Genomic DNA, 15,642 nt, shown 5'->3' with positions numbered 1-15,642 from the left:
GTGGTTTGAAAAATGGTTGTTGTCGTAGCACAAATATCCCATCTCGCAATAAAAAGTGCATGCATAATTTTATTTGAATAAATTATAAAGAAGAAAAGGACATCTGCACAAGATATGCTTGTATTTTCGTGCAGGCAGATATTTCGCTACCCTGCCCGCAGCGTTAGGACCCTGTTAAATGTCATTCGCTGCGCGTTTCTTTCAATTCTGCGGATGCTGCACTGCAGTGATCTAGGCAGCGACGATTTACCTTTTATTTATTTATTTATTTATTTAGTATCAATCACCCCCAAACACACAGTTTAGTGCTATATTTTTAAGCTTGCTTAGAAACGCCGACGTGGCCGAGCTTTAACCTCGAATGCGCCATTAGTCCATACATCAACATGCTCAGACGAATATGACTCGATAACATTACCTCCAGTGTTCTGCAGATCATATGTACTTGAACTGAACTTTGATTTCTTGGGAAAACAAAAGTCAAAGAATGTATCGAAGCTGCAGCAGTCTCTAGGTAAGTACGAGACCACAGCACTTCTGTTTTCTTTCAGAGGTTTACAAAACAGCTTAAAAATGTGTAAAGTAAATAAACTATAATTAAACAAAAACATTCAATTAATATAAAAATATTAAAAATGTATTTAAATAGACTCATAATACATTTACTGTACTAAAAAATGTAACTGAAAACTATGTAATAGTATATGGTCTTTATACATATAAATATATAGTCTTTTAAACTTAAGGATGGTGGTCCCTCTGACTCTATTTGGAGGTCTGTGACATCTGAAAGATTGAAAACCCCTGTTTATTATTTTTGCATGAAGGCATGGGCCAGTATGAGATTTTGATGGTATGATAACCTTCAGCAAAAATATCATGGTTTCACGGTATTGTTGTTACAGCTCTGAAATGTGTTGTTTAAATGACTGGGTTAATATATATATATATATATGTGTGTGTGTGTGTGGTGTGTATTATGTATGTGTGTGTGTGTGTGTGTATGTGTGTGTGTATTATTATTATTTTTTTCCCCGCTGGACAAAATATATTATATATTATTTTCAAAGCTTTCAACTAAGGATTTTTAGCCAACATAGATACAGTCTCCAGCCCGTGAATCATCATAGAGGTCAGTGTCCTAACAGTGCTGATGTTTTATCAGTGATGTGCGCTGATGATTCAATAGACTAGAGTCTCTGATGACAACATGAAGCTCTTCACATTTCTCTGAGCACAGCTCTTGAGTATGGAAATGTGTTTTATTACTAAGAACTTCTAGTTAATGTTTTTATCTTTTCTAGGTTGACATGATGCCGGAGTGATGTCCTTTGAATCTGTCACTGTGTAAGTACTGGCCCAGTAAACTTCGCTTTGGTTATAATTGGGTGTTAATGATGATTGCGTTGTTCGGTTCCACTGAAACTCAATGAAGTAACTTTCTCGCGGCGCACTGAAACACTCACAGGCAACTAATACACTCATCTCATGCGTGTGTAATCTAATACACATGTTTTCTTTCAAGGACAGAAGTTGATGCAGTGGCAGAAGGGCCGGTGGTGACCTGAAAGCTCCTCTGTAGTTGTTGTTTTCTCAGCCTATACACTTGTGTTTCAGTGTCATTGTGTCATTCCAAGGACAGTTTGAGAAAGTAACTGCTTGTTTTTGACTTCTCAGTTCTTTGTATGCTGCTTTTTCTAAAAATGTAGTTTTCTTTTACATTTTAATAAAAATCACTATTACAGCTCAATATGAAGTCATTGTTTTTTTTTATGGGAGTAGCAGGGCCAACTTGTAGTGTTATGCTTAATCTTATTCATGTTGTTGGATAAGGTCAAATATTAGTGCAAATGCTTTTAGGAGTCATTCTACAGTACAAAGCTTTCATACCATGTAGCAGATTTACACCCTATACATGATTTATATGTTAAAAAAAATGAAATTGGTTATTCATGAAATTCTGATATGCTATCTAAATGTTTAAAATATATTTAAAGATTAAGAATCAGTCAGTATAGGCTCGAATTTTTATTAATGGGTCTTTTCAAGTATTCGTGTACAATGTATCATCTCTTCAGCTGCTGTTTGTTTGTTAGGAATCGCTAAGGACTTTTATTATGGAAAGAGTTCAGTTACTTAGCGGCTAGTGTTATATTTGACTTCACTCCACTCACTACCGGTACACGCTTATACATATTTTTTGCTACTAGCCTACCTGTTGTAACAAAATAAGGACCAACGCTTTGTAAGTATATAAATGTTAATAGTTTACACGCACTGTCACAAATCTGTAACCGCTTCTGTTCTGCACGTAGCAGTGCGTAGCGACGCTCGATCTGTGAACGAATCGTCATCTTGAGTCGGATCTTTTCAAATGAATCTGTTGTCGAGTCAACAACTCCAACTCATTGAAAACCGAGAACAGATTGAAAGAATTGTTAAATTCTGAACCTTAGCATATATATTAGCGTATTTCTTTTATTATATGAAGTAAAAGATCTGTGGTATTCAGGTATGGCATATATTAGCATACTTTTACTATTGAAAAGCGTTACAGCTAAACCCGGCATTGTACACTATGACTATAAAGTGTCAGCTAAATGCATAAATATAAATGTAATAAAAAGTAATGGCATTTATTCCAGCTAGTCTCTTACATACATGTATGACTCGTAATAAAATACTCGTAAATAACAGCAATGTGGCTTTATTATATGGCTTTAATGGGACATTTTCGATCGAACAATAAGCCACGCCGAGATATATCAGGCAGCGCGAGTTAAAAGATTCACTGAATTGATTGGTTGAACCAGTTCTTTCAAATGAACCGTTTGAAAGAATCGATTCGCCGAAATGAGCCGGATTTCCCATTAACTAGACAAGCAAACCAGCTCGTACACAGACTTAAACTGGACTGTATTTTCGCACCTTGTCGAGCTGGTTACGTGCTGAAACGGTTTAATTTTAGCACGTTTCTGCCGGGTGCTAGTGAACAGGAATGTGAAGCTGGTTTCTATAAGTGAACTCAAATGTGTGTTTTTTTAAGTGAAGCAGAGAGACCCGTGATGTCTGGAAGATATAACTGCATGTCCTTACTGCAGTCATATAAATCTGAGGATTTGGGGTCGCAGGTATGTTTTATTCCCCTGTCGCTAGTGTTTCGTCGTTCAGCATCGACACAGTTCAGTGTTTAAAGTCGCGCGGCTAGTTCAGACATGCTAACCGACGCCGCTCCACCGGAGAGCTCAAAATAAACGAACCCCCCCTGCCACAGGAATATTGGTTCGGTTTCGGTTTTAATTTTAATTAAAAAGTATGTTCTTTCCTGTCACTGAGTGATTTGCACAGGTGTGGCCGTCAGTCGTTTTCTGGTTTCAGCTGCTTTAATACAAACACGCCTTAACACAGGTCTGCTGAGGTCTCATTGTCTTCTTATACTTGAAGCAGTGTAACACTTTATACATCGTTCTAAAGTTTTCTGACTTTTTAATAGCTATACCATTAGATGAAGAGGTGTCTGTGCTTATTATTGCGTTATACTATAGTTATTAATGTGTAATTATCAACTATATTAGCTTCCCCCCCACACATTATAAAGACTTAACACTATATACATTATAAAGTAATAGTGCAGACATGACCGCAGTTGTAGGGCGAGTTTGGGGGTGGGTCAGTCCAGCGAGTCTGTACTCGTCCTGGGGCAGTAAGGCCAAACCTGAGAAACCCCCAACAACGGAGATTCATGCTAGAAGCAGATGGAGGCTTGTGGGGACTTACTGCCTGGGTTTGGAGGGGGGGGACGGAGAACACCAAAAAGGACCAAAAAGACAATCGCAGAGGAATTCTGGGAGACCGAGGAGACTTTCAAGCCGTTGGAAGTTGAAGAGCTGAGGGCTGATGTTGAGATTGAGAAAGCAGCCGCCCGAAGCTCCTCGCGCTGGTGGAGCCGAATGCTTCCATCCAGATACTTTTTCTGGCCCCGGTGGTCGCTGTCCACCCCGCTCCACCAGCAGAAATGTGCCGGGTGGAGTGAAGGGACGTGGGACAGCGATGAAGTCGATGGGGAGTCAGACTATGGGACGCCTCCGCCGTCCCCCACGCCGCAGACATCTGCATTCCAGTTCTTCTCTCGCTCGTGGACGGGAGAAATCGTGCCTGAGCACTACGATATTTGCTTTAATTTCCTCCGCCACCTCTTTGACTTGTTTGTGGTGGGCTTCCTGACCACCGTATCCCCTCCGACCAAGTTACTTTTGGACGTGCTGGGGGTGCAGGGGGCGCTGAAGCTGTGGCTCCACGGGGGCTTCTTGATGGCCATGTTTCTGGTGTCGTCTGTCGGGATGGCCGGACTGCTGTGGGTGGTACAGGAGTACCTGCTGCTGTTCGCGTTGATCTTCGGTATCGTGCAAGCGCTGGTCATCTCTGTCAGCGTACGCCAGAGTGAGGCTTCGGCAGACGGGGATGATGGGAAAGCTGACGGAGAGGTCACAGAGAGCGAGGAGGAACAGAACGACATACGGGAGCAGAATGAGCCACAGCACACAGCTGAAGAAAGCAAGAACGGAGATAAACAAAGGAGCTGAAGTCCTGGGAAAAGTGTGTTTTTGGGTAAGTAGCTGTTAGTTGTTTCTGCCCACAGAACCTGTTGTTTTTCTTCTTTTGTTTGTGCTGTTGTCATAAGGGAAAAAGCTTTCCTGTTATCTACTTACGCAAGAAATGTATAAATCTATCCGTCCCGTATGTAGTGAGGCACCGAAATGAATTTTAATGAAAGCTGAAATTAAAGGTTTCATTTAGCTAAAAACCGAATTGTTAACGTATTGTTTTACTTTCATTAGAAAAACTGACAGACTGTTTGAAAGCTCAGACTTTGTGTCATATTAAAAGTTGCAAAGCTTATTGTGATTACTGGAATAATGTTTGGTAAAGTTTGGTTCATGCATCAACTGAAGACAGCATTGACTAAAAGATCTGTGTTCATCAAGATTAAGATCCATTTAAAATGATAAACTGATTTTGTCAATCCCGTCCACACAATCCAAAACTTGTATTTTCCTAGTGTTTGGTGCACACTTCAAGTACATTAAAGTTAATACCGACTGCAAGACACCTGCATGACAGCTGATGTAAAATAAGGATTTGGCTTAGAAGAACCCATACTGATTAGTTAAAAAAAAAAAAAAAAAACTTAATTGGTCCCAATCCCAATCCTTGAGATCAGCTCAGATCATCCCAAGTGTGCACAAATAGACACTGACACAGTCAAAATGTACCATCAGATAACTGCTAAAAGTCACCTTCTTGGTCAGTGTTTGGTCACCGAAACCGAAAATAAATTTTCAAACAAATATTTTTGGTTGCTGGAAATTCGTGCACTACTGCATTTTAGTATAAAGTTTGCAAAATCAGTAATCACTTTCACTGTCATAAGGATTTGAACAAACCTGTAACAGTAAGTATTGAACTTAGGTTTGTCATACGTCCAGCTTTTATGCTACATGCATGAATATTAAAGAAAATATAGCTCAGTCTTGAGGCTTGTTGAAGAGGGGTATGCTGTCACTCTCTAAACCAGGGATTCTCAAAGCTTTTTGCCAAAAATATTTGATTGAAGTATATCCTTTTAATTTAATAATTCAGTACACACATCTGCATGTGCACGGTTTCCTGACATGGTTAAATGTCGCATGACATGCAGGTAAACAAATAAAATATAAAATATTTTTTTAAAGTTTTTCATTTAGATTTTACATTAATTGTACATTTTTATGATTATTTCTAATTAGATTTTAATTAACTCATGAACCCCCGATCAGGTTAGGAAACCCTGATCTAAAAGTCTTCACTCCATTTTCTTGCACCGTCGCAAACACAGCAAAATGCTAAAATACACCAAGAACACTTAAGTTGCTTCGCAACCACCCACAATGCCAAAAAAATATGATTTTTGCACTCACATCTTTTACAGAACATTCGGTTATGGATTACTGTTTGATTTTTGGATGGGTATTCCTATAAGTTTTTTTTTTTTTTTATTTTTTTTTCTACAATAAGGTCTCCTAACCTTTGCTGTGAGGCTTGTGGTTTAAATCTTTCACCCAGAGAAAAAACAAGCATGACATTTTCAGAGAGCTGTGAAACCTGCTTGTGGTTTTAAACCATACATCATTTCCCAGCTGACACGATCTCTGTTTCTCTGGGATGCACTTTCAGATATTGTCCTCTTCCCCCAGAGTGACTGTCTATGGGGATATATTGTCATTTTAATTTCTTTGTACACAAATGTATGTTTTGACCTCTGGCTTTAAGGGGTAGTTCATCCTAAAATGAAAATTGTGTGTCAATTAAACAAAATAAAGCTCATATAATGATTCTAATAAATATTTGCTTGAAGTTTCTCGTTTTAATATTTCAGTATTGTTGAGGACACACATGCTGTTTCCTTTTTTTGTCACTCCACTACTTTGCCATAAATATTTGCTTGAAGTTTCTCCTTTTAATATTTCAGTAATTTAAGTAAATACATTTTCATGTCCACAGTTCTCTTACATCAGTTAATACAGAATTCATGACATGCAGATAAACAAATATTTTTTATTTATTTTTAAAATTTAAACCACAGCTTGTGCTACTATTTCTTTTTCCTGAAATTATGATGAATGTGGATGCAAAAGCACATTAAAGGAGTATCATAAAGGTAGTCCATACAATTCTTTGCTACATCTCAAGTATTCAGAAGAAGAGCAGCGAGCGATATGGCTAAAAATATTGTCAAATACTTTTTTTTCCATATCAGACCATATCGAAAATGTATCACAATATTCATTAAGCATTAATGGGGAAGAAAATGCTTTGCACATTTTTGTTAGACCTTGAAAATGAATGTAAACATAACTTGTTTCTTCACAATGAAACTCTTCGGATTAGCTACCTTTTAATTTATGGCCCCATATCAAAAATTTTTTTTTATGGTTTCTATGTTTTATGATTCAATACAAGTTGATCACAAAAAAGTGTCAAATTAAATGCATTAATATCAATTTAATCTTTTAAATTGCAATCAAATGAAAATTTAACAATTAATTTACAACAAAGAATTATTATTTTCTATAAATTAATGAAAAAAATCTCTTGGTTGAAAGATATTCCTCAAACAAAATAATATTCTGAATAATAATTGCATTTTAGCATACAGTAGTAATATTTTTCAGTTATAATTTAGTAGTAACAGTAGTAATAATATAATCCTGTTGTAAGTAAGGCAGCACTTTTATTTTGGCGGGTTGTCAGGAAGATCTCAGTGTGTGTTTGCTGGTAATTTCTCTCAAAGTAAACCGTGTAAAGCTGGTGAAGTGACTCTGATGAAGTTCATGTCACACATGTTTGGGTTTGTGAAGCAGATTTTATTTCACATTTATTTCTACTACGTTATAGGCTGTTAGATTAAATCCATACCTAGTAAAAAACGTCCAGAGCTTATCATCATTATCCACATACATTTTATTGCAATCCCGATATGATATAATTGATTGCCCAGCACTATTATGAAGTTATACAATAACTTTGTGACAAACTGTCCAAGATTTGAATCAATATTGACTTTAATCCATTCTCTCCATCATAGCTCAATATAAGTGTGAGTGAATTAGGTCAGAATTAGTCATTTTTGTATGAACTGTTTCAAGTAGAACACACAAATATCAAGCTTTTCTCATACTGCAGTGATTAAGCACTTCTGTGTTTCTGTCACAGGTTGCTGACGTGCAGATCGTCCAGCACCCAAATCTTCCACTGAGGATTCGACCCCTCGAGTGATTGAAGAGCACCCTAAATGTACCAGCACCTCTTTCTCACCACCAGTGGAAGTTTTTTGCTCACTTTAAAATGTACTTTTAATTTTCCCCAAAACTATTTTTACATAGCACACTAGCAGGAGAAGTGGACGAGTTAAACACTAGACTCTACAGCCACGGCGATAAAACAACATCTGCCATCTACAAACCTGACGAAACACGTACAGAAAACTGAGCACCCCAGCAATCATTGATTGTCAGGGAATTTCAGTGAGATTCTGAAGGCTGAACCAGTTCAACGACAAGTTGTTTGTAACGAAACATTACTTTTATATGGTGATTAATAGCTTTGCGACGCCGCGCTGTATGTACTGCACATCTGCATGTGTCACTTTATTGAATTCATAGCTCAATGTGGCCTCTAACAGCGTCTTTGGATTGTTTGTATCTGACTTTTCATATGTGCCCTTCCATTTAATGGGCTGAGTCCATTATATCGCCCATCCTTAATTAGTCCATTAGTCCAATCACAGGCAAACTTGTTTTGTTTTTTTTGAGTGCAATTATAAAGGAACTGGACGCGAATGATTTTTAAATCACTTTCTGCATACAGCGTGCATTGTGCATTACGTTGTTCCATACTTATTTTAATTTACTAAACCTGTTCATGAAATGCTACAAATCTGCCTTCCTTTATATTTTGGGTGACGTCATTAGAACCATTCTGTTTGTTGTATACTTCATTACAGCATTAACTGCATATCTAGATTGATTTCAGATGTGTTGTCAGTCTTCCTTGATTGATTTCTGTTTCAGTTGATTATATCTTTTGTGCCTCACGATATCTGGTACTTTGGCCAGTTCACAGGGAATTATGTGTAAATAAATTGGAAGTCATTTTGCATAAGTGCATACTGACAGCTTAATATCCAATTGCTTTATTGCACAAGCATGTCTCTCGCTTGCAAGAATAGCTTTCTCTTCCTGAATGTGTTCAGTGGCGTTTTATCTATGCATGAAACTTCTTGTGTCGTGAATGACTTTTTTCTTTGTGGTACTGGTTTATAAATTTCTAGGATGTTCATGTCAGTTATTTAAGCATTAAAATGTAGCGCTAGAATTGTGTAAGCAATGTAAGAATATGTGTGACCTTTGAAGGTTCTTTAAAATGTGTTTTTCCATTTTTGTAAGCCCTGAGTTGATTGAAGTGCGGGCCACTGCTGAAACCAGACAGCTGTGAATAGAAAAGTCTGCTGTAGAGTGAAATGGATTGCAGCTCAGGGTTGTGAGATCTGCATCTACAGTTCAGTCTTTAATAGTCCTTACAGCTAAAATAAACTTTCATTTTCCCCATATTTCATGTCTGGAGTATGTTTGTTTATATTAGGACATGGATGCTTGTGGACACAGATTTTATCTGTTATGGGTCAGTCCACCTCAAGTGGTCCAAAAATTGTGAAGGTGATTGCTTGACCATTTTTATTTTACTTCGTTTAACCACCGTGTCCATTTTTGGTCATGGCGATATGAATATTGGTTGTATGGATGTTTACGGAAACCTCTATATCCCGGCTCTAACTTAAATTTGCTGTCATGACACAGATGGCCACCGTGGTTATTAGTAAAATTAAAAATGTTCATGCAACCTCCAAAGATGGATTTTTAAATATTAATCTTTTATTTTTCCATACTTTTTTATTTAAAATATAAAAAAAAGCAAATACAAAAAAACAATATATTACACAAGAGAGCAAAAAAAAAAAAAATATTTTTACTGTAGAAATTTCCATTACATTTTAAGATTTTAAAAAAATCTATAACACATACACACCAAATTTCCATTACATTTTAAGATTTTAATAATTTCTATCACATATTCAGTCCTGGAAATGACAGGAACAATTAATTTCCTTTCTATTTGTAATATGTTTATTATCTTAAATTATTTACCTTGGTTCACATGCAACTACCAATAATCCACAGTAGTGTTATTTTAGAATTATTTATTTTGTTGAATTAGCTTTCGATTTTGAATTAATTTTCATTTAAATTTTAATTTCAGTAATAAGAGATAAAAATTGAAATAAATTTAGAAGAGATATTTTTCTAAATCTGTTCTCATTTTAATCTGTTTTAATCATTTAAGCATTTCAAATTAAGCCATTTTATTTTCAGTTATTTGCCAACTTTGTTTAAATCTAATGTCCCCAGGACATCCAAGATGTAGGTGACTTTGTTTCTTCAGTAGAACACAAAGTTAAAGGGATAGTTCACCCAAAAATGAAAATTTGATGTTTATCTGCTTACCCCCAGGGCATCCAAGATGGAGGTGACTTTGTTTCTTCAGTAGAACACAAATTATGATTTTTTAGCTTCAGCCGTTGCAGTCTCTCAGTTGTATAATGCTTGGCAATGGTAAAACGATCTGAGCATAAAAATAAAAAAAATGCACAGACAAATCCAAATTAAACCCTGCGGCTCTTGATGATATATTGATGTGTAAAGACACAAAACGATCGTACAACTCAATAAACCTAAAATTAACAAAATCTCCTAACTGTACCAACTATTCACTCAATCCCATAACCCTAAGAACTCTTGTGAATGCACTTCACAGCAGCAGGCGCCTGAGGCATCGTCTTCTTCTTCTTGCTTTATGGCGGATTGCAGACTTATAAGTGCATTACCGCACAGCCTCCAAATCGATTGAGATTTGTAGATAGAGTGTCAATGGTCCACTTGCTGCTGTGAAGCGCGTTCACAAGAGTTCTAACAATTCAGACATTGCGTGAATCAGAGGTAAAAAACGTTATAAATACTGTTCAGTTTCTTGAACAGACCGATCGTTTTGTGTCTTTACACATCAATGTATCGTCACGAGCCGCAGGGTTTAATTTGGATTTGTCTGTGCATGATTTTTTTATGCTCATAGATTCTGTTACCATTGCCATGCATTATACGACTGAGAGACTGCAACGCCTGAAGTTAAAAATCATAATTTTGTGTTCTACTGAAGAAAACAACCGTCACCTACATATTGGATGCCCGGGCGGGGGTAAGCAGATAAACATCAAATTTAAATTTTTGGGTGAACTATCCCTTTAATAACATCACTGATCCACATCTCCATTCTATGCTTCTAATGTATATTTTTAAATTAACACTCACTTTCCACATGACTAATCTAAAACATATTAGCTCCTGAAACCCTTAATAACTGCATCACATGAATCATTATATAAATGTACATTTCCATAAGGACTGAATAGAATCAGGATGAGAGTCAAACACCACATTACAGGTTGCCATTAAGCATTTTAATAGATATAAACACATAATTTAACTTCTGTTTATTCATGTTAAATCCATTCTATGACCATTGCCTATGTACATACAGGTGCATTCACAGTAAAGGGACAACAGATGCATGTGAATGCTTGGATGCTGATGACTGCAGTGACGGTCCTGATGGGAATCAACTGTAAACTGTATGTGACATCAGAAGAGAGATGATGCTATGTGCATTTGGTCTTGGCCAGCATTCAGCCATGCACTCTCTCGTGCTCTTTATTACACATATAATCCAGTTACACCTTAGAGCTCAAGTCAAAACTACTACACACCATCCTGACGGCATGCACTTCTCCCACTTTTAGCAGGATTTTATACCAATTTCTGCCAAATAAAAGCAGCCATAGCGCCCAGGATGAGATGAGACACCTTACATGTCACAGGGTGATCCTCTTTTTCACACACAAAACATTTCCCCTGTATTTCATGTAAGGCATGCAAATGAAAGGAAAATATTTTAAATCTACACATTTTTAGATCAATTGCCTGTTTAAAGGAGTAGCTCACCCAGAAATGAAAATATTTGCTGAAACTTTACACACTCTCAAGCCATCCAAGATGTAGATGAGTTTGTTTCTTCATCAGAACAGATTTGGAGAAATATAGCGTTATATCACTTGCTCACCAATGGATCCTCTGCAGTGAATGGTAGTCTAAACAGCTGATAAATCATCACAATAATCCACAAGTAATCCACACCACTCCAGTCCATCAGTTAATGTCTTGTGAAGTTAAAAGCTGCACATTTCTAAGAAACAAATCCATCATTAGTCAGTGTTTTAGCTTTAAACTGTCAAGTCTGGCCAAAATATCATAATCCAAAATAACACTTTCTCCAATGGAAAAGGTTCATCCCCTGTTGTCCTCTCATCAAAAATCCAGCAACATATTCATTTAGAACTGTTGATCTATGCATTTTTCCTCCTGATTTAGACACACACACACACACACACACAAGATGACTCACTTCAACTGGAGAAAAGCAACATTATGGATTATGGCCTCGTATTTTTTGCCGCAAGCAGTGGTTTGAAATAAAAAAAAAAAGTCTTAATCATGGATTTGTTTCTTATGAACACACACAAGACGTTAACTGATGGACTGGAGTGGTGTGGATTACTTGTGGATTTTTGTGATGTTTTTATCAGCTGTTTGGACTCTCATTCTGACGGCACCCATTCACTGCAGAGCATCCACTGGTGAACAAGTGATGTAATGCTACATTTCTCCAAATCTGTTCTGATGAACATCTACATCATCTACATCTTGGATGGCCTAAAGGAGAGTACATTTTCAGCAAATATTCATATGTTTATGAACTATTTCTTTAATTTCACTGCTGCGGTTTATTTTCAGTCAGTTTTGTGTGATGCTCAAGCAGACGTTCTCAACTCGCCTTCAGAATGAAGTCCAGCGTCACAGATGTTTCTCAGTCCACTTCACGAAGTTACAAACACATCGATGTCTTTGCACGTACATGCCGAGTCTCTCACTAGTCTGATTGTCTGAGGGGAGTCTCACTATAACTCAATCAAACTTACGACGGCTGATGGAGATGATTTAAAGTGCGCCCTTGTAAAAATATCCAAAGGGTTGAGTTCCTGAACCTTGCCATGTTTTTAAATTCACTATAACACCCAACACACATTACGCTTGAAGTTCCTCAAGTGATATGAAGAAAAAAACTGCTGCTAGAATTGTGACACCGAAGGCAAATTATATATGATAGAAAAGTCCTTTTTTACACTGCATTTATTACTTTTAAATCCGCTTGATTCAAACTAAAAGGTATAACCCTCCCGAATCATATTTTAAGGTTTTAATCCATTTGTGGACACAAAACTGATAAGATCAAGTTGTTAAATGCAAACACATAAATACAGATTCGACAAAATAATTAAAAACCTATGTACAACAAATTTTCTGCAGCATTCAGATCGCAAAAAGAATCTTCTCCCGGTCATCAAACTAATGACAGGAGAAAACGAATCACATTGCATTGCTCTACAAGCTTTCATTCATCGCAAAAAGCTTACTCCGACACCCCGTGATGGTGTGATGTAATCGGATGGTGGGTAGCTGAGGATGAGGGATATGAATGTAGTGGCCACGCCGTCCGTTACCCTTCCCTCCAAACCCACTCTCCCACTGGCCTCAGCTACTAGTGAGGGTTTGATCCCCCAGAGCTAGGGGGCGCTGTGCCCCCTCCGCCCTCCCTCTGTCCATGGCCTATTCTCCCGTGTCCCAGAATGCAGTGCGCGCTTCCGCAGCCTTTACCTCGTCATCCCCCTCGCTTTCCGAGGACGACTCGCCGAACTGTCGAGGCTTCTCGTAAACACAGCAACCTGAACACATCAAAGCCATTTTAGAAGAATGTGACGGAAGAAAGAAACACAAACAAGCCGAGGACTATCTATTTAAAGAAACGAAGCGCGTTCAATAGATGCAAGTCATTTAAAACCGATTTTCAAGGTCAGCTATTTAAAATCTGGCCCAGATGCAGATCTGTCCTACACTGGTTTCAAGTATGAAGCAGATTCTCATCAAGTCCTCGATGAATATCAAACTGAATAACGGATTCAGAGCTAATGCTAACAAAACGAGACTCACACTTTGAAGACCTCCGGCCCAGATGCTCATTCTTGTCCACGCGTGTCACTGGACCACTCCACTTTCTTCTCCGTCTTCCTTTTCCTGAGCTTGATGGGTCAGGCTTCTGCCCTCCTGAAAGCACACACAACCAGCCCATCATAGGGAGAATATTACTTACAGTATTAAATGTTATTACAGATATGAGTAACCATTAACAGTTAGACGACGATGATGGTGACTGACAGCTACCTCAACCATTGTTTAGGCTTTATGTTACTGATTGTAAAACCGTATTAAAGTAACATGGGATCTTACCATGTACTGTACTACAGTACACCAACATCTGCTAGACATACAGTACACAACAGCAATAGCTACCCATTCTTTAAATTACTGTAAAAAAAACCACACGCATGATGGTGATATGAAAATATGGTATTATATATATATATATATATATATATATATATATATCTATATATATATAATAAGAGATATATATATGATATATATATGTATTATGGGATCACTATTGCTGGTATTTTTCATTACAAAATTTGAACAAAAATAAATGTAGAAATAAAACATACATACATACATACATACATACATTATATATATACAGACATAGAGATATATAATATAAACAGTAAGTTAACATACTGTTACAGTTTTTATTTAACATTGGAATTCGTTTTTATTGATATATTTTTCATTTGAATTTCCTTTAAAGTTTTAGTATTGTTGTTGGCATCTGTCATGTTTTATTTTACACACACACACACATACAGTACTACACACACACACATATACAATACATATATATATTGATAATGTCTAATAATATTTATTCATTTTGACATTGTTAGTATATGCAAACTAAACGAAAATGGTTAAATGCAAATGAGAAGTTACCTTTGAAACCAGCTGAAGTACGTTTTATTACGGTTTATTGTAAGGAACAACAATGTTAATTTTTTAGGTTTTAGTTGTAGTTAACCTGTAATAACCCTAGTACTGTCCCGAGTACTTTTTGTGCCGTACCATGTTTGGTAAAAGTGTTTACAGGGCTGTAAAAAAGCACAAGTTTTAATGTCCTTTTATAAACGGGCATTAACAATAAGAAACTGCAGTAAATGCCCTAACAAACCGCGGTTATCCGTGGGGAATATCTCTAAAGGTAGATGTTCAGCGGATGACCTTTCTGTTTTGATGTGGGTTAACTTGTGATACTAAAGCCAAACCGAAACCAAGAGCCCTGGTGAACATGCTGCTCACTGAACAGGCCTCGCGCTGGGATCTAGTCCCCGTCCTGTTTAAACTAACTCGATGTGCTAACTACAAACGATCAGTTAATGAGAGACCCCGGGCTGCTGTTTACTCACGCTCCCGTGAACCTGAATGATTCGGTGTAGCGTGTGGCTCGTGATGGTGTGTACGCTATCTAGGGCAGGGTTACCTGCTGGGGCGGAGGCGGTGTGCCCGTCGGAACGGTATCCGTTATCGTCTCGCCTCGATGTACTGATACCTCCGCCATAGCGCTGATCAAAAGCCCAACAAACCTTCCAGCGGCGCTCGGTCTCCATTCATAGGTCGATGATCGTCTGCTCTCGGTTTAAAGGATGTTAAAGAACGACGAGAAATTCAGCTCTCTCGTCAGAATGTCGAGCTGGACGCGATATGAACAGGAGACGAGGACATGAGATGAGTTTTGCGCCTGTCTAAATCACTCCCTCGGGGAGGACGGCGTGTTGCGGACGGACCCTGGTTTCCCCAAGGTATGGCTGTGTTTTAAAAAAGCGAGCTGACTACCTAGACAGGATTTTCAGACCAATATAAGTAGTGTTTGGCCGTCACAGCTTCAGCTTACTTGTATATTTAAAATATGCTTAGTGGACAGGGCTCA

The 15,642-nt window shown here is 37.6% G+C and overlaps 1 long non-coding RNA gene, 1 other non-coding gene and 2 pseudogenes across 4 annotated transcripts; 3 read left to right on the top strand and 1 right to left on the bottom strand.

Annotated features, from left to right (window-relative positions):
- The first annotated feature begins 52 nt into the window (after window positions 1–52).
- On the top strand, window positions 53–1,750 carry LOC109063814. 3 transcript variants are annotated; one of them, XR_006162641.1, is made up of 4 exons: window positions 53–514; window positions 1,071–1,132; window positions 1,305–1,347; window positions 1,531–1,750. It is a non-coding gene; the product is annotated as an uncharacterized LOC109063814 (long non-coding RNA). The 3 variants fall into 3 exon arrangements; XR_002013301.2 differs by lacking the exon at window positions 1,071–1,132 and having other exon boundaries at window positions 58–514; XR_002013302.2 differs by lacking the exon at window positions 1,071–1,132 and having other exon boundaries at window positions 58–514; window positions 1,526–1,750.
- On the top strand, window positions 1,171–1,237 carry LOC122148882. The gene has a single exon (XR_006162691.1). It is a non-coding gene; the product is annotated as a small nucleolar RNA SNORD52 (small nucleolar RNA).
- Window positions 1,751–3,364: 1,614 nt separating the features above from the next.
- Window positions 3,365–8,356, top strand: LOC122148818 (annotated as a pseudogene).
- Window positions 8,357–13,243: 4,887 nt separating this feature from the next.
- Window positions 13,244–15,322, bottom strand: LOC122148854 (annotated as a pseudogene).
- Between the last annotated feature and the right edge of the window lie 320 nt (window positions 15,323–15,642).

Source organism: Cyprinus carpio, chromosome A19, assembly GCF_018340385.1.
Source record: "Cyprinus carpio isolate SPL01 chromosome A19, ASM1834038v1, whole genome shotgun sequence".
Lineage (NCBI taxonomy): Eukaryota > Metazoa > Chordata > Actinopteri > Cypriniformes > Cyprinidae > Cyprinus > Cyprinus carpio.
This window is presented reverse-complemented; position numbering and strand designations above follow the sequence as displayed.